At 41.0% G+C, this 17,173-nt stretch overlaps 1 protein-coding gene across 1 annotated transcript in view; it reads left to right on the top strand.

Annotated features, from left to right (window-relative positions):
* Window positions 1-386: 386 nt before the first annotated feature.
* USP26 (ubiquitin specific peptidase 26) overlaps window positions 387-17,173 on the top strand; it is a 53,544-nt gene continuing 36,757 nt past the window's right edge. The window contains exons 1-3 of the mRNA XM_043570314.1: window positions 387-473; window positions 4,126-4,221; window positions 4,839-4,884. The gene's annotated coding sequence lies outside the window, so the exon portion shown is untranslated. The remainder of the gene's footprint in view (window positions 474-4,125; window positions 4,222-4,838; window positions 4,885-17,173) is intronic.

Raw genomic sequence — 17,173 nt, 5'->3', positions numbered from 1 at the left:
CGAGTTCGATCCCAAGACCAAAGATGGTGGAGAGAACTTTCCAGAAGGAAGCAGTGACACGAAAATCAGAAAAAAAAATGGTTGAGGCATTGTTTGAATTCACACTGGGACCAATCAGGGAGTCTGGTTTGAATTTGAAGTGGCTACTTCATTCCGTACTTGGAATTCTCACAACCCCGACTCAAACACACACAATGCCAAGCGAGAACCCTTCCCACCAATAAGGAGCTGACATCTGGAACATAGAGGTTTTCCACAGAACGAGAAGAGTGAGTGGATAGCATCCCCGTCAATCATTCCCACACTAACCAATCAGGACCTTTGGGGGCGGAGCCATAGGCTGGCTATAAAAAGGGCCCAAGGGGTTGCTACGGTCCCTATTTTGCCTCGGGTCGTGTGGTGCGGCTGGCGTTGGTCCTTCTCCTCAGGGGCGAGGGAACGTGGCGGCTGGTCCCACACAGAATCAGAAGAACGTAAGATTGATTTAATTCTGAATTGTCACGCTAGTGGCCTATTTGTAGTACACCTTTTATAGGTGGGGGTATGAAATGTACTATGTTTTGCTAATTAAGAATTTATTTTAATAGTCTAGCGGGCTTTATGCCTATGACAGGGTGGGTCCCGTAGGTGAATTTGGGCACAGTATTGTGCCCTGTGATGTTTTTACCCGTTTAAATACTGGTCTTGGTCCCCTCTTCTATGTGGCGTCAAGGTTCTCTATGGTGTTTGAAACTTAAAAATGAGGAGATGGCGCTGCCGCCTGAGCGGGCGCGGGACAGCTTTGTACGTCGCTGCCTGGGAGCTGGTTTTGCCTCCTGTTTTGCATTTTGGGGTGCTTATTGCCTGTGTGAATTTGATTCGTGGCCCTAGTCCCTTTGTCTCGGTTATTTTCCGCCTGACGAGAAATTTCACACGCTGAGGGATCGTGCGTGGGATTAGGGAAGTTGGGGGGGGGCGGCGGCTTCCTTACAGGGTCATTTGGCGGGGGGGGGGTTCCCCCCCTTAAATATCTTTCGTGTGGTGAAATTTCGGAATCGCTCGTGTCGTACGCTAACTTAATTTAAAAAGAAACAGAAAGTCCCGCGGTGTCGTCGACTTGAACGTGAGCAAATTGACGACCCGATTCACCTCAGGACTTGTGCTTTGACGGCCTTAATGGCCTTAAACGCCAAGAGCCTTCAGGAACCTTAACGCCGGTTTGCATTTTGCTATCGTGATACTGAACCGAGAGCGGGCCTGGCCCTTCTCCCGCCGTACCTCGCTTTCCGAGTTTGGTCTTGTTTGCGCCGGCTGTTTTCCAAACGCTGTGGGTGCTCGTGAGCCTCCGGTCAGCCCATACTGGGTGTCCTTCCACGTTTAATTTTGGAGAACAGTTGCTCGTTCAGCCTCGTTGCGTTCTGTTAAATTTCGGTATCGGGGGCTCCGCAGGTCTCTTATGGGAAGTGGGGGAATTAAGGGTCAGATCGAGTGCCTTTTAGTTGGTAATATACTTGCGGATTTGGTATAGATTTATTTGGTTTGGATCCTGGTTTTGTTCTCACTTCATGAATTCTTAAAAAAAATATATATATATAAATATATGTATGAATATATATATAATATATATTAAATATATATAAAATAAAAAAATATATAAAATATATACATTAAATATATAATAAAATATATATATATATATTTTTGAGGTGCTCCGAATTTACAAGTGCAGAATTTAACCCTCTGGCTCAGTCCTGTAAGTTTCACGACAGTGAATGCAGTGGAGGGTCTTGTCCGGGCGGTCATTTAACACAGTTTGGCACTTGGTTTTACAGAGAAATTGTAGGTCTAGTATCATTTTATTACATTAAAAGCAGCTCTTGGTCTTCTTCGTAAGCTTTGTGTAAAAGAGTTGGGTGTTATCTTTAATTCGCAAATAGGGTAAAGAGTTTTCTAAGGGAAGGAAGGTATTGTGGTATTTTCGGTGTGAAAATGCACACCACTTTCACAATCTGCGTGGCCGAGAGTGTATTTTAGGACAACGGATGCCCCAGAGTGCCAGTCACTGGCCACCACGAAATGCTGTTTGCGATTTTGTTTTCTGTAAAAATTGGATGTTTAATAGCACGTTATTGAATTCATTTCTGCTAGTCTTTCGCATGCATTTCCCTTGACAAATGTGAGATATTTCAGTGTATAAATTTGGAAAGGAACGTCGAGACTGCTGTGTTTCTGGAAGTGAGCAGCCATTGGAAATCATGTTGCGTAGTTCTGAATCTTACTTTACAGTAGAATTGTGTATTTAACATAATGGGAATGTACAATTTTACCCCTAGCTCTTCTTTCCCGAGTGTTTTTCCACAGAAAAGCCAGATTTCTATGGTCTCCAGTTACGAACAAACAACATTGTTTAGTAGCAAGTTAGCACCGAAACTGGCGGGAATACAAGGCTCCGCCTCCTGCTGGCGCGTGCTGGCCCCGCCTCTAGCCCACGCGTGCCTAACTCTGCAGTAAGCTGGGTTAAACCTTTAAATGGCAAGTGCAGGCTTTTGAAATGGACAGAGATGGCTTATTTATATCCATGCTTCTATTTTGTGAAATGTAATGTGTATTAACTAAATGAAAGGAAAACTCTGGTCTCTCTCAAAGATCTGAGAACCCTAACCGCCAAGAGGAACCTGATTCTTGCCTGAGGTAAAGTGGTGCTGGTTGAATTTGTCTGGTTCATCCTTAATTTTGACTTGAATTGTGTATATTGTTTACTATGTAAATGACTTATTGATACCTTTATTGGTGGAACGTTGTTATTCTCCAAATATTATCTTCCTGGACTATATTGAGAAACCAGAAAGATCGATTGTTGGTAGGATTGAAGGCTGCCTCTGCTTTTGTTGCCATGAGGAACCAAGGTTTGGGGAATGGGGACATTAACTAGCTTCACAAATACTACTGTTTGAAGCAGAGCCCTAACCCTTGAACAATTTCCAACTGTGGGATTTAGGTCCAGGTGTGGAGTTTGAAGGCATTTTATTGTATCCACCTTTCTCAAGAGAATCCCAGAGGGAGAGGGGACATTTTCTAAAGACCACGTCCACAAAAGCCAATATTAGTAACTGTCAGATTTCTTCCATTGTTACTTGCTGTGCTCAGTGTCAGACGGTAACACTGCTGCTTAATGGTTGAAATTATTCATGAAATTACTCTAAATGATACTAGCTTAATTCTGATGTCCATGATTCTCTAAGTTACTGCATTACCAACTACTGACACTAATACACCATGAAGTGCTGTTGTGTAACCTGGTGAACAGCCCTGCCAAGGGTTTTATTACCCAAGGTATTGAATAGAATAAACGGATTCATTTGAGACCCACCCCTAAAGGAATTAAGGGATGCTGTCTATCAGTCTAACATTTCATAATGCCCCCGTGATGTTTGATTAAAGCAGAGTAACTGGATCATTTTGAAGGGACAATCGAAAATCTGAAGCAGTAGTCTTATCTTGTAACCACAGGATGAGTGTAGGTGCTGTTTTACATTGTCTTTCATTCTTTATGATTGGGTATCCTAACCTCACCAACCGTTTTCAGAAGTTCCTCTGGATAAGTGAAAGAGTATAGGTGTCCCAGCCACCCACCCGAGTTTCCAAGTTAGGTAACTCTCTGCCCACAGGCAGATCTCCTTGCAGATTCATCACCTCCTTCAGGACCTGTGATAGAAAAGTCCAGTATTGATCAGTCTGTGGGCCTGTAATGTGAAGAAAGTGGAAATAGAACCCATAGTCAGAACCAGCCAGATGAATAAGTGCATCTCTGTGTAGCATGAGCTGAGGGGTATTGGGCAGAGAGTGGCCCCCCTCAGCTGTCCTCGTGTCATCATTAAAGATGGTGTTGAAATGTTATCCCCAGGTCTTTAAAAGGTAGGCATGGTGGCAGGGTCACTCCTGGGCACTGCCGCCTAACTCCACGGTAGAGACCACGACCCTTTATTAGGCAGGACCATCTTTTCTCCCACACATATTTGTGTTCTTCTCTACACTGTGGTTGCTACTGTTAGAGTTTGGCATAATTAGACTGTTGTGATTTTAAAGAAACTTCACTTCGACTTTTTAACACCAGAGTTTTAATCTTTCTTTTTATTCTTTTTTCAGATCCAATAACACACCAGAACGAAGGAACGAACTAGATTGTAGAAAACAAACTTCGGAAGTCAAAGCCAAGTGGGGTGCTTAGCTTTGTTTCAACAGGTATGAGAACATGGATCTGAATATAATTTTAAAGCCAACCTCTGTCTATGAGAAAGAGGGAAAGATGAGACCTGTGGACCAAGTCGGGGGCAGGGAATGGTAGTCGGCCAGCCAACCCTCCCTGTGAGGTTTATTTGGTACGGATCCTGAAGGCATAGGCCAGCAATTAAAGTAATAGAGGTCAATTCTCGTCTAAATTTTTACTCTTCGATACACTGTTGGCCATTTTATTGGTTTGCAGACGTTGATGGAACCACATGCCCCACATGGCGTGTTTCATACACAGTAAGCCTGTTGTCTCTGAGTCTGAGAGACACTCTGCTCATTGTCACTCTGAGGCAATAGTCTGTCAGCTCAGCTGACTTCTAACATATTATTTCAACACGTTGTGTCACTGTTAAAAATTTTTCAATGAATTCAGGTACTGGAAGCTGCGGACGGATGAGGTTTGAGATTTGCATGCTAAGGCTCCCTGACCCCTGTCTTTCCTGTCACATTACACAAAGATGTGCAGTGGGATGAATGGACTTGGGTGAACTGATCATGACAAAAAGTGCTAATGTTGATTGGGTTACATTTAATGCTCCTGTATAATCCTCTGTTTTGTTCCTGTCCAGGTCACAGTTTCTATCAATATAGTGGCCAAACCACAAGGCTTGATTGGTAAGTGTTCCCCTTATTTGGTGCTGTTTCCCCAAGATTGTTACCCACTGTGCTTCTTCAAAACATGTAGAGGTTCTGTGTCTGAACTTGATTTCACTTTTGCTAACTGTCAATTTTCTGGCAAGGTATGCAGTAAGTGGGTCAGGATTTTTTTTCTGGTGAGTGATGAGATTTCATATTCATTTGGGGTTGAAACTTCCAGAACGCGGGAACACCAAACCTCAGAGTGGGGACATCTTCTGACCACAGTTTACACTTTAAGAGGTGTTGCTCACTTTGGCATATGTTTTGGAATGTGACCTTCCCCTGCAGTCCTGGAACAGTAAGTCTTAGGAATGGTACTTATTCCTACCATCTGTAGAGTAAATGCCTGCATTATGCAGCTCTGAGGCTTGGTGCTTTCTAGCTTGCCTATTGGGGTCAGTTGGACCTCAGTTCAAACCTGCCTCCATCAATAACTATTCTTAGTCCTAGCTAACTCTTTGAGCCTCAGTTTCCTTATCTGCAAAACAGCAGTCATACTTTGCCATCAGGGATGTTGTGAGAATTAAGTGTGACACTTTTTGTAATGCACCAACCACACAGGAGGTACTCAATGAATTAGTCCCCCATTTCCTAAATGTATATATCTGAACAGGACATTGTACTGCTTGGGGTAGCCCCCTTTCTGCCCCCTTCCTTTAATTACCTTCTTTGCTTTCTCAGCCACAGCGCATTCTTCATAGGTTACATTGGCTTGTCTCTGGAAATTATACCTCTGTGATCTTGCTTTGAAGCAAGAGGTGGCCCAGGGACCTGAGATTTTCCTTGTGCTGAGCCGGGTTCTTTTCTGGCCAATTTGAACACCTTACACCGAGGCTGACCTGGCTCAGCACCCGGAATGACATCCTAGAATTTGTCAAGCTGTGCAGGCTGGAGGGTACCTGTTAACTGAAAGTCCTAGAAAGTTCTCCTCTCATTCCTCCCCCATAACAAGTGTCTCCTGGGCTGCGATTAGTTCATTTAAGATTAGGTGAAAATCTTGACAGTGTGAAGGATGGGACAAAATGCTCAATATAAATATGCACTATCCTAAGATGATCTCAAAGAGACTGTTAACTTTTAGTCTCAAAAGATATCTCTGGTTCCGCTACTTTTATATTAGCACAAGTTATATTTTGGTAAGATTATGGAACCTAGAGTTCACCCATTCAAGATAAAAATCCACATTTCTGGGGCACCTGGGTGGCTCAGTCAGTTAAGCATCCAAATTTGGCTCAGATCACAATCTTATGGCCCGTGAGTTCGAGCCCCACTTTGGGCTCGCTGCTATCAGCTCAGAGCACACTTTGGATCCTCTGTCCCTATCACCCCTCTCCCACTCATGCTCTCTTTCTCAAATATGAATAAACATTTTTTTAATCCACATTTCTTTTTGATTGGAAACTAAAGTGTCTAGCTGTTGCATAGCTCGTTGACATTTCAAAGCCTTTTGATTTATCCCTGTAATTGATGAAATATCTTTAAAGCCCTGGACCCTGGGGTCATTATTATTTCCCATTAAGTGAAAAACTAAGGCCTGAAGTATTTAGAAAAAGCTTTACCCAAAACCACTTAGTGGCGCAGCACCAACCAAGTTCCCTCACTAAGCAACATGATGGTGACCTTAGCTTACATGGTTGTCCAAAAAAGGTATGAAACTTTATTATAACTCTGCCACCTCATCGCCATTCCATACACATTTGTACCCACTGCAGATTTCAGTCATCTTGAGTCTTTTCACTGGGGGCGGGGAGGTGTGGAGAAGGCCTAAATGAATGGTTTAGTGGGTAATTTCACTAAGCTTTGGCATTTAAAAAGTGGTTACAAGGCAGAGAAATCCAAAAAGGTTAATGTCCATTTGGATGGATTATCCCCAGAATTCAGGAACCTAGGAGAAGTGAAAGGGACTCTATTCAAAACTCAAGGTGGAGCCTGGCTTCTTGAATCCTAACAAGTTCAGTCTTTTGCCCTTCTACTCATCTGGGGCCTACTTGTGAATGGTTGCTAATTATTTTGAATTTTAATGGGCTATAAATTCTTGGTTTGATTTTTCTGCCTCAAACTCATGCTTAGGTTAAACGTGTTTTCATACTTATATGTATATTGGAGACATATTGGAAATTTAATGGCAAGTCTATGTGGATTATGGGTCTTTTATGTAGGAAAAATCAATTTTCTTAGCACTTGATGAAAAAGCACCATGTACACAAAGGTTAATATACTCACATTTTATTTCCTTTAAAAATAACTTCAAATTGTAATTATAATGCAGAGAAGATCTAAAGACTACAAAAAGTGGTATGCTAGTAAATGTTTAACAACTGGCTCTCTAAAAGAAGAGAAAACACTCTGATATATAGCACTTTCCAATTTCGGAGGTGAAAAATATCCCATCATGGCCAATTTTAAGCTACAAATATGACATCACAGAATGCAGATTTAGGAAGAACTGTACACTCTCCACTCCTAAGAGGCAGATCTTACACAGAACTGAAAGAACTTAAAAATCACTGATGATCCAATTAAGTAGAGTTACAAGCACTGCCAACATTTTGGTGTTTGTGCCAACCAGTCTTTCTGTGAAAATACCCATACTGGTTATGATGGAGAGTCTTGTCATTGGATTTTGGTAAGAAATCTGTGTTTTCTCATTCAGATATTTGACTCCCATTTTGTTTCCAAATATTATGTACACACTTAAGAAGCGTGTGTACATGATTCAGTGAATTTTTTTTATTCTAGTTTTTGTTAAGCCTAATGTCCCACAAAGCATTGTACAGTGTGACATTTAAAAAGTTGTATGATTGCTGCAGGTGTATTGCTTGTCTACTTCAATAACAGCATATGTAGGGATGGTGAGAAGACCATGGTCCTCATAGGGAGAGTTGTAGTTCATTTGCATGGCTTGATGTGGACTGATTATAGGTCCGGCCCATGGGACTATAAACACAAGTGAGCAAGAGGCTTTCTCTGTGTTGTTGATATTTACATTCTCAGTGGCTAGAATTGGTTCTAGGAACAAACTGCCTCCTAGTTAAGGACCTTAGGTCTTAGGGAAAGTGTCAAGAGGGACAGGAGGCATTGCTACATGTCTATGTGTAGGTACACAATTTAAGCAATCCTGTCCAAGGTCCAGAAGGAGCTGATGAGGTTACCACACTGTAGCTGGACCAAGCAGAATCTCCAGGTCAGTCTGGTAGAATACAGTAAAAGGACTCTGGATAATCATGGGTGCCTCGGGAGAGCCTCGTGACTGCTAGATCCCCAGAGAGCAGACCTGTGAGCTTCTGCCAGAGTTCAGAGTAGAGGTTCTGCCCTTCTTGCTCACATCTTTGTTTAGCTGATGATGCAGTGATTAATGTCTGGGGAAGGACGTCACTAGAGGCAAGAGAGGCCAGCTGGAAGTGTGGTGGGAAGAGAACGAAGAAAAAAAAAGGATTGTCCATGGTGTACAAAGAGGCATGTGCAGCCTGCTGCTCAGAGAGTAATTACTCTAAATTTGATCTCAACAGATCTAGTTTCACGGTTTCCACCTGGGCTGATAAGTGCTTATATCTCTGTCCGGATCCTTGTGGAAGTGAGAATATATAGGAGTCACAGAAGAGGAGCATTTTTAATAATATATTGTTTTGATTCACAAAACAAACAAAATGGCTGCAGGCGAAGATTTTCACAGCTGGCATAAGTGTTAATTAGAACCAGTTAGAAGCCTTGGCTGTGAGAGGGCTTGTTTAATTTAAATATCTATGCAGAGAACTGGTTATCAGTGAAAGGCATGGCTGGCACCCAGCCATCAGGAAACCCCCAAACCTATCTGTTTCCTTGGACTTTTGACCAAAACAAAGTCACCCTCCCCCCACCCCCACCCCCCCACACTGAGTACTTCAACCAGTGAAAATTTTCATTCTTTTATTAAGCAAAAACACTCTCCAGTTGCCTATTGTCAGCCTTTCTAATTTTTGGCTATTCTATAAATATGCCCTCCACTTGCACATGTAGTTAGGTTGAAATGTCAAGGGACCACAGGGGGATGTTTATGAAATTCCATAAAAAAAATGTTTTCACAAAACTGAGGTTTATTGGTATTCCAGAGGAGCTAGTAATGACTTCTTTTCCATTTGAGTCTGCTCCTTGCCTTCTCCCCTTCACCTTGAACTTTTGCTTGAGTCTAGGAATCAATTTTGCCTAATTTCCAAATGCTGCTTGTCAGTGTTTTGCCTGGATTCATTATATATATACCCAGAGTGGAAGGTAACTTGGTGCATCTTAATAACATAAAGACTACCCTTCTCCTGAAAAGCATCTCTTCTCTTCCTGCTATTTTGTTCTGTCATTTCTTGGCAGAATTGAGAGATATAATGTTTCATTAAAATGAGGGGTTCTCTTAACAGTACATTGACTCTTCTATCTCATTTCATGATAAACTCTACTCCTCACATGCAGGAATTTGCAGGAATTCATATTTTTCATGGTGTTCTCATGAATCAGAAAGGACTGTTCCTTGGTCACTGTCCAGCTGTGGGGCCGACATGCATTCTTTACAGTGTCTCTGTGCAGGGCTTCTCCAAGTAGAGTTTAGCTAGCTACTCACTAAGTGCACAGACCAGTCAGGAAATAGAAGTTTGTGTTTTGTTTTTATTTCTATCAAATTTATACAAGTATGACATCTTGTAGGATAAAATAACTCCATGAGGTTTACTCACAAAATCAGTAGTTCCCCCAACCTACCACCATTCCATTTCCTGTTCACCGTGTTTATCCCAAAGCAGCACCATGTGATCGTGCAATGGTAGAAATAACTGGTGCTAACAACTGCTCAGAAAAACATAAGAGCTCTAAAAAAAATTGAAGATGGGGTGCAGTGGCCACTTTGTGGATGTCTTTGTGCTTGTCTATCTAAAGGGAGGAGAATTACAGAGGATAAATCCTCAGAAGGGGGACCAGGAGAGGGGATTAACAAATAGGAAATGGTCTCTCACCTTCCAGGAGCCTACAGCATGGGCATCTGGGAGGGCTAGGAACAACAGCACCCAATAGAGCTGCTCCCGAGGATGAGGACAAAGCAGCAAGTTAGAAGGACAAGGGCTTTTGGTGTGAAAGGTATCACGGGAATTGTGTGTTCAGGGGAGTGTCTACTGCTCCCTTCCCCCCCCCCCATGCTTTAATATCTCCTCACTGGACAAGCAGCCAAAGGGATATCACAGAACTGGGAGTTACATTAGCATGGCCCAAGATGTAGCCAGCAAGTATGGAAGGAGATAGACACGTACCCTGAGGGAAAACCACCACGGTCTGCAAACACCACTTATCCCTATAGGTTTCCATTTCAGAATATGGACATTCAAAAGAAATGCATAGCACTGTTGTCATCTGATGTTTTAAAAAACTTCCATGTGTCTTCCCACCTTTTGCCTTGTGGCTTGCTTCAATTGATAATGAGTAATACCCGAAGATGATTTTTATTGGGCAAAGATATTTGTAAGAGACACTTTAAATTTTAGTATCCTTGAAGGTGCTGAGTTTGAGAGGCATCAGTTGCTTTACGTGCTTCATTTAAATACATAGTGCATCTATGGTCCCTTTTTAAAATATGTGGGCAATTAGCTGGTGGCTCCATGCTCTTAATATTATCCCCTTTCTTGGTCTGTTATTAAAGTGACAGAAAGACTGATTGCCCTTGATACATGAGGTAAGGATGGTAAGTAGTGTTCATCATCTCTTTATCATCTAGAGTCTGAGACTGATTCCTTTTAGTCCTGAAAATCTGTTGTATTCACCAAAATGCTGACTGATATTTGGGCTCCGCTGTAGGTATTCTAAATACTAATTTCTTGGTGGTAGTTTCTCAACCTGGAAAAATGATAGCTGAAAGTCTTAGGTATATAAATATACTTCAGGAGTGCACTGAAGGCTGGAAGAAAACCGGCCACACGAGGCAGTGTGGAAAGGAGTGAGGGGAAAGTGTGTGAGCTGGGAAGTACTCAACAATTCACAATCAGCCCATTTGTCAGGAGACCATTATCTAAGAACCTTTCAATTTTCAGAATTAGTTTATATATTTGATTCATTTCTTTCCAAGCACCTTAAGCTCATTGGAAAATGAGTAGTTTGGAATTGGATTGTCTACTCAAATCTGCAGTAATGTGGGAAGAGTATCTAAGAATTATAGAGATTTAAGGGTCCTCAAGACAGTGCTCCAAATATGTGTAAAGAAGAAGCAGATACCAACGCACATTTTGAGTACAGGAGAGAGTACTGCCCTTTGGCAAAGCTGAGAAATTGGTGAAATTTATTTACCATTTTCCGTGTGAATTCTGTACTTCTAAGTTGCTGTAGGCTTCGTGGTCTCTGCCTCTTGTGGATTTTTCTTGGGCCTGTGAAAAATGGCTCTGGGATGAAAAATGGCTCTGGGGATAGGTGGCCTCTCAACTTCTCATTTGTTTAGAGAGTTGGGTTATCTGGGACAGGCTTTTGCACATGAGCCACTTTTTGAGGGTGAGGTTGCTCCAATGTGTTTTCCTTCAGCTTTTCTATATTACACATCTTTCCTGCTGTACTTCAAAGTGCAGTTGTGGTTGCTGCCTGCAGCAGTTCATTCCTCACTTGGGGTCCCACGTTGTGATTTTCAGGAGGGTTCAGCTAAATTTCTAAGTTTTAACTCCTTACATTGGTCCATTTCTTTTTCTTTCTTATTTTGGGCAATTCTGTGTGCTGGGTTTCAGTGCCTCTTTTTTTTCCCTCCGACTCTCCTTGTTTTTTGGCTCAGACCTTTGTTTTCTTAACACATTCTCACTGTAATGACACTTCTGAAACTGATGTGTTTTGTGTCTGTCAAAAAGCATCCATTCTTCAACTAAATCCTGTCTCTTTTCCATGAACGCCATCAGGCTATCTGAAATCCACTCCAAGGTTTGGTTTTCTCAGTCCTTGTCTTGCTTGGCTATACTCTATCATGTTTCATCTTTGGTGTGCCTTTCCTAATTCCATAAATTTCTCTGCCATGTGCCTTTAGGGAAACTTGCAGTTCCTATATGCCAACTCACTTACAGTAACTGTCACTGGAAAATCATGCAGTAAGTCTGTTAGTATTTTATATTGATATTGCTGGATTTTTCTTCTAATCCATCCAGATTTTTTTTGTCTTGATCTTTAAGAGATAGTTTCCTAATTGCTATTATTACACACTTTGTGCTGCTTAATCATTTTCTGTCTCTTGGGTCCACTCTGACTACTGAGTTCTTGTCTTTCATCAGTTCTCAGGTTCTTGGATCCTGGTCACTCATGTGATCTTTTACAACTTAAACATCTTTCCTAATATAGAATACACTCTTGAAGAGAATGTAGACCTGGATGTATGTCCTTTTCTCATTTTGTTTGTCCTTCCTGGTCTTCAAGATCTAATATTCCCCTGTCTGCACAAGCTGACTTCTAAGATCTCGTACTTAATACTAAGATCTCTTACATTGAACTTACTCTGGTGTTTTAATTCTACTGCTCATGTTCTTTGATTTGGCAGATTAGTTAACTTCTCTGAACTTAAATTTCCCTAAGTAAGTATAAGATGCAGATGATAAGATTTGCCCCAGCTTCTTAAAGGGGTTGTTAATGAGGGCAGAAGTTAAAAGCATTCTTGAAAGTTGGGTCCCCAGAAATACCACCAAGATAACTTGTTGCTAAGGCAAAGCTGAGTCTGTCCTTACTCTGGTAAGGAAGAGCGCTACCTTGGTAGAGCCTTAGTAGCATGTCAAGGGGGAAAGGCAAAATGGGGATAATTGTGAAGTTTGGGAATCTGAATGAAGGTGGCTGTTTGAGTATGAAAACTTGGTTAGGATTGGTTAAGTATCATGATATAATAGTGTAGGATTGGTGGGCCCAACAAGGGGAAGCTTTTGAGACAAGGGCTTTGGTTTTAATCCTATCTGCTTGAAAACCTGTTTGCTGTTCATCTGAATTTTTTTCTGGGAGCTTCTGGAATAAGCAACAGAGTTATTTGCTATGTTTTTCTTCATGAGCGAGAGTTACCTGGAATAGTAAAGTCATGTTGATGAATACAGAATAGTGAAACGAAGTTTGATAAGACAGAGTGAAAAAAATCATGTTAATGTAGGCAGTTCAATGTGAGGGGGTAGATGCTTTTAGTTCTCAGTATACAAAAGCACTTTTTAAATGGTAAGTACTACATAAACGATGGTGGTGGTATTGATAAAGTGAGTTTAACTTGCTTTTGATTCTTATACTTTTTAACCTAAATGCAATATTTTTTCTTTTTAAACTTGGTAGGAAAGGGAATCTTTATTCAAAATACTAAGCTTCTGAAATGCCATTTAGTTCTACTTCCATGCCTGTCCCCAGCCTCACTTGAAAAAGTCAAGTGTGTAACCACTATACGATTTTCATCTATTCTAGAAAACAACCAATTATGAATGATAATGAAGGGCAAATTTAGGAGGTTTTAATTCAGGTTAATCCTTCAAAACTAGATAAAATTATTGAAGGCAGATATATGCCAGCATGCCGGGTGAAACAAAAACTCTCCTGGCAAACTCAAGGCAGCCTTCTGCCTTCTCTATCTGAAAGCGAAATCTATCTTGGTAGGTCTTTTCTTTCTAGCTTCCATTATGGCCTTAACACTGGCTCACGAGTTAACTCCAGTTACATGGTATACATAAACTGTTTTTTAAAAACTCATTGGCCATAAACTGGAGAATAGGTTGCTTTACACATATACTGATATAGGTACAATATCATAAAAAGATTATGTTAACATTGGACCAAAAGGTAAAATTTGGAGGGCACCTGGGTGGCTCAGTTGGTTAAGTGTTTGACTTTGGCTCAGGTCATGATCTTATGGTTCGTGAGTTTGAGCCCCGCATCTGCCTCTCTGCACAGAGCCTGCTTCAGATCCTCTGTGTCCCTCTCTCTCTGCCCCTCCCCTGTTTGCACACATGCTCCCCCGCCCTCTCTCTCAAAAATAGATAAACATTAAAAAAAAGTTAGAATTTGGTTCTCCCAAGATAGTTACTACAGAGTTTATTATCTTTAGGCTACATAAACATCAAATCAGTATTATTGGATTAATCTTTTAATTGTGTGATTTCTTACTAATAGTTCTGACAGGGACAGGTCTGACATTGTAGAAAATAAATGGACATAGAGGAAAGAGCTTTGTCCTTTGGCATATATTATAGCTTCTTAGTAACCTAGAGCTTGTATATTAGTTTATTAACTTTGACAAGTTCTTGAGTGTTTGGAGTGGAGGGGGAAATGACTACAGGAAGCTGTTCCCAGTGTTTAGTATTGATTATTGTTCCAAATGGATGCCTGTCTATAGTAAATCTCTGTCTCTATCAATCTATCTATCTGGAGAGGGATGGATAAGAAATCATTTCAAACTCTAGTGGCTTAAAACAAAATGTTATTTAAAGTTTCTGTGGGTGAGCAGTATAGGTAAGGTTTATCTGGATGGATCTGGGTCAGGGTCTTTCACAAAGCTGTTATCAAGTTGTTGGCTAGAACTGTTTTGTCTCCAAGGCTCAACTGGAGGAAGATCCGTTTTCAGGATTACTCATGTTGTTGTTGGCTGGCTTCAGATCCTCAAAAACTGCTGGCTGGAGATGTCAGTTTCTTGCCACTTGGGTCTATCCATAGGGCAGCTCACAAAATGGCAGCTGGTTTTCCTCAGAGTGAGTGACAGCCAAAGAACATGCCAAAGGTGGAAGCCATGGTCTTTTGGTAATCCAGTGTCAGAAGTGGCATCCCATTACTTCTGCTGTGTCCTCCTTGCTAAAAGCTAGTCACTAAGTGACCACTCTCAAGCGGAGGGGATTACACAAGGTTGTGAATACCAGGCAGTGAGGATCCTTGAGGGCCATCTTTGAAACTGCTTACTACGAAGCCTGACTTAGTCCTGCAGTTACTTCAAAAACCCAGCAGTCATGAATACTGTCTTCATTATGAAACCTTGTGAACTTGAGGAGGTAGCCTTTGTATGAGACTGTCACCATTGTGTAAGAAGGAAATGAGTAGAATTATAAATTCACCCTATTTTCCTGCTAGAAGGACTACAAGTATCATCTTGTTTAATGCTCTCTTATATATAGAGCACCAAAACACTGATTTTTGGAGGTTGTATGAACCAAATAAACTGTATTTAATAATATAGTAACACAAATAGTGTTAATTTGGTTCCTCAATGCATGGACATTTTTGGCATTGGAAAAATTTTAAGCTAGTTTACTACTTTATTGTATATGAAAGGATAGAACTCAGGAACAGCCAGGTGGAAGCAATGCATAGGCCAAGGGTATACGGAAGGGTTAAAGAGTTTCCATGTTCTCTGAGTGCCCCACTCTCCTTGAATCTCCACCTAGAAGTTACTAATTAGGGCTTCTGATAGCCTATGTTAATCCGCTGAGTTGATAAATTCCTGCCTTTCTGCCTTTCTGCCTTTCTGTGTGGCTATATTTATGTTCTTGCACATGTTTATCTGAAACTCTCAGACCTGGGCAATGTAAATAGTCCTTGACTTAGTCTACCTTGGTTCTGATTTCACAGATAATTCAATAGATTAACACAACTCAAAAGAAAGGAATAATGTAAGTAAAGGTACTCAAATAGTCTTGATTGCCTATTATGATTTTTTAAAAAATTCCCTTCCACTATGGGATTTTCTCATTTCTCTCTCTCCTGTAGGTGTGAGGTGGTGGATAGAACAACTGTGCTTGAAAGGTAACAACTGTTCATTGCAGGGCTGTTTTGTGCTGGTGAACTGTGACAACCTTTTGATATAATTTCTTTTCTGATTCCTACCCTTTCCCATGACTCTGGGCCTCTTTTTTTTGGTTTCATACACAAGACAAATGCTTTATTGTCTCATGGTTTTTGCTCTTGCTATCTCGTCTGAGTGGAATGCTGGTCTTAGCCATCCTGGTCTGCGATCCCTGAGTCTCTCTAGTATCACTGCAGCGTGTAATTTGACCATTGGACTACCAGTGTGGACTATTATGAAATAGGAGAACTGGAAGGGTCCTCAGAGGCTTCATAGTAATTTTCCTATTTCATTTGGGAGATAAAAATAGTGAAGAAAATAGATTTGCTGAAGATTCAAAGAATACATCACATACTTGAAATAAACTCAGGACCAAGCTAGACATTGAAGGGGATATAAAAACTCATGGCAATAAAAATGATCCTTTGCCTAGTTAGAGAGGCAAAACTAAATTAAATTCACTTAATCCATGTCGTAATTGAGGGGAAATAAACATTGCACTTTAGATAGAGAAGTGTTAGAAAATATTTTTTTTTAAACTTTTTTTGTTTATTTGTTTGTTTTATTTTGAGAGAGAGAGGAGAGAGAGAATCCCAAGCAGGTTCCACACCATCAGCATGGAGCCTGACATGGAGCTTGAACCCATGAACCATGAGATCATGACCTGAGCTGAAGTCAAGAGTCAGACACTCAACCAACTGAGCCACCCAGGCTCCCCGAGAAGTCTTAGAAAATCTTAATGGTGGGATGCAACTTGTTTTAGCTTTTCAATGATAGAACAAAAGTAAGAATCCACAGAGGAGAGGGAAAGAGTACTCAAAACAAGAGAAGAAATGTGTGAAGTAAGGGGATAAAAGTAGGAGGGCACAGGTAGACCTTTGATCTTTAAAGCTGAATTGCTAATTGAAATCTGCTTCTGCCACCAGACTTACCTTTTCCCAGCGTTGGTGTTACTTGGCCCTGAGTACACAGGCTTTATTGGATTATTACATCTGTGACACTACAGCTGTTAGTCACACTCAGCTATAGGACCTGACAATATAATGATGTTCTGTTTTTATTTCTGTTCTGATAGTGTCCCAGAAGTACTGAAATTATGACCAGAAAATTAATTTCTTTGCATTTGGACAAGTAAAAGAAGAGGGAATAGTTCTGTATTCAGCCTATAAATCTCCAGAGTTGTTTAGAAACAACTCTTTGTGTTAAGAGTTAGGGCTGAATTTTGCATTAAACTTTGCACTCTTCCCTGGAGGAATTGGTCAGAAAGATGCCTGATCAGAGCATTTTAATGTTGCTCAAGTCTATCAAACAGATGCTTGTGCATATATGCACACATAGTTGTAACATTGATTATTTTGCAAGGTCAGAAATGGAAAGGCTGTGGAGCCCCTGGCCATCTCGGTCAGTGGAGCATGCAATCTTGATCTCAGGGTTGTGAGTTTGAGCCCTGCATTGGGTGTAGAGATTACTTTAAAAAATCTTCAAGAAAAAAGAAATGGA

Source organism: Prionailurus bengalensis, chromosome X (assembly GCF_016509475.1).
Source record: "Prionailurus bengalensis isolate Pbe53 chromosome X, Fcat_Pben_1.1_paternal_pri, whole genome shotgun sequence".
In the NCBI taxonomy this organism is placed as follows: Eukaryota; Metazoa; Chordata; class Mammalia; order Carnivora; family Felidae; genus Prionailurus; species Prionailurus bengalensis.
The sequence above is the reverse complement of the archived record's forward strand: the minus strand, read 5'-3'. Positions and strand labels throughout refer to the sequence as shown.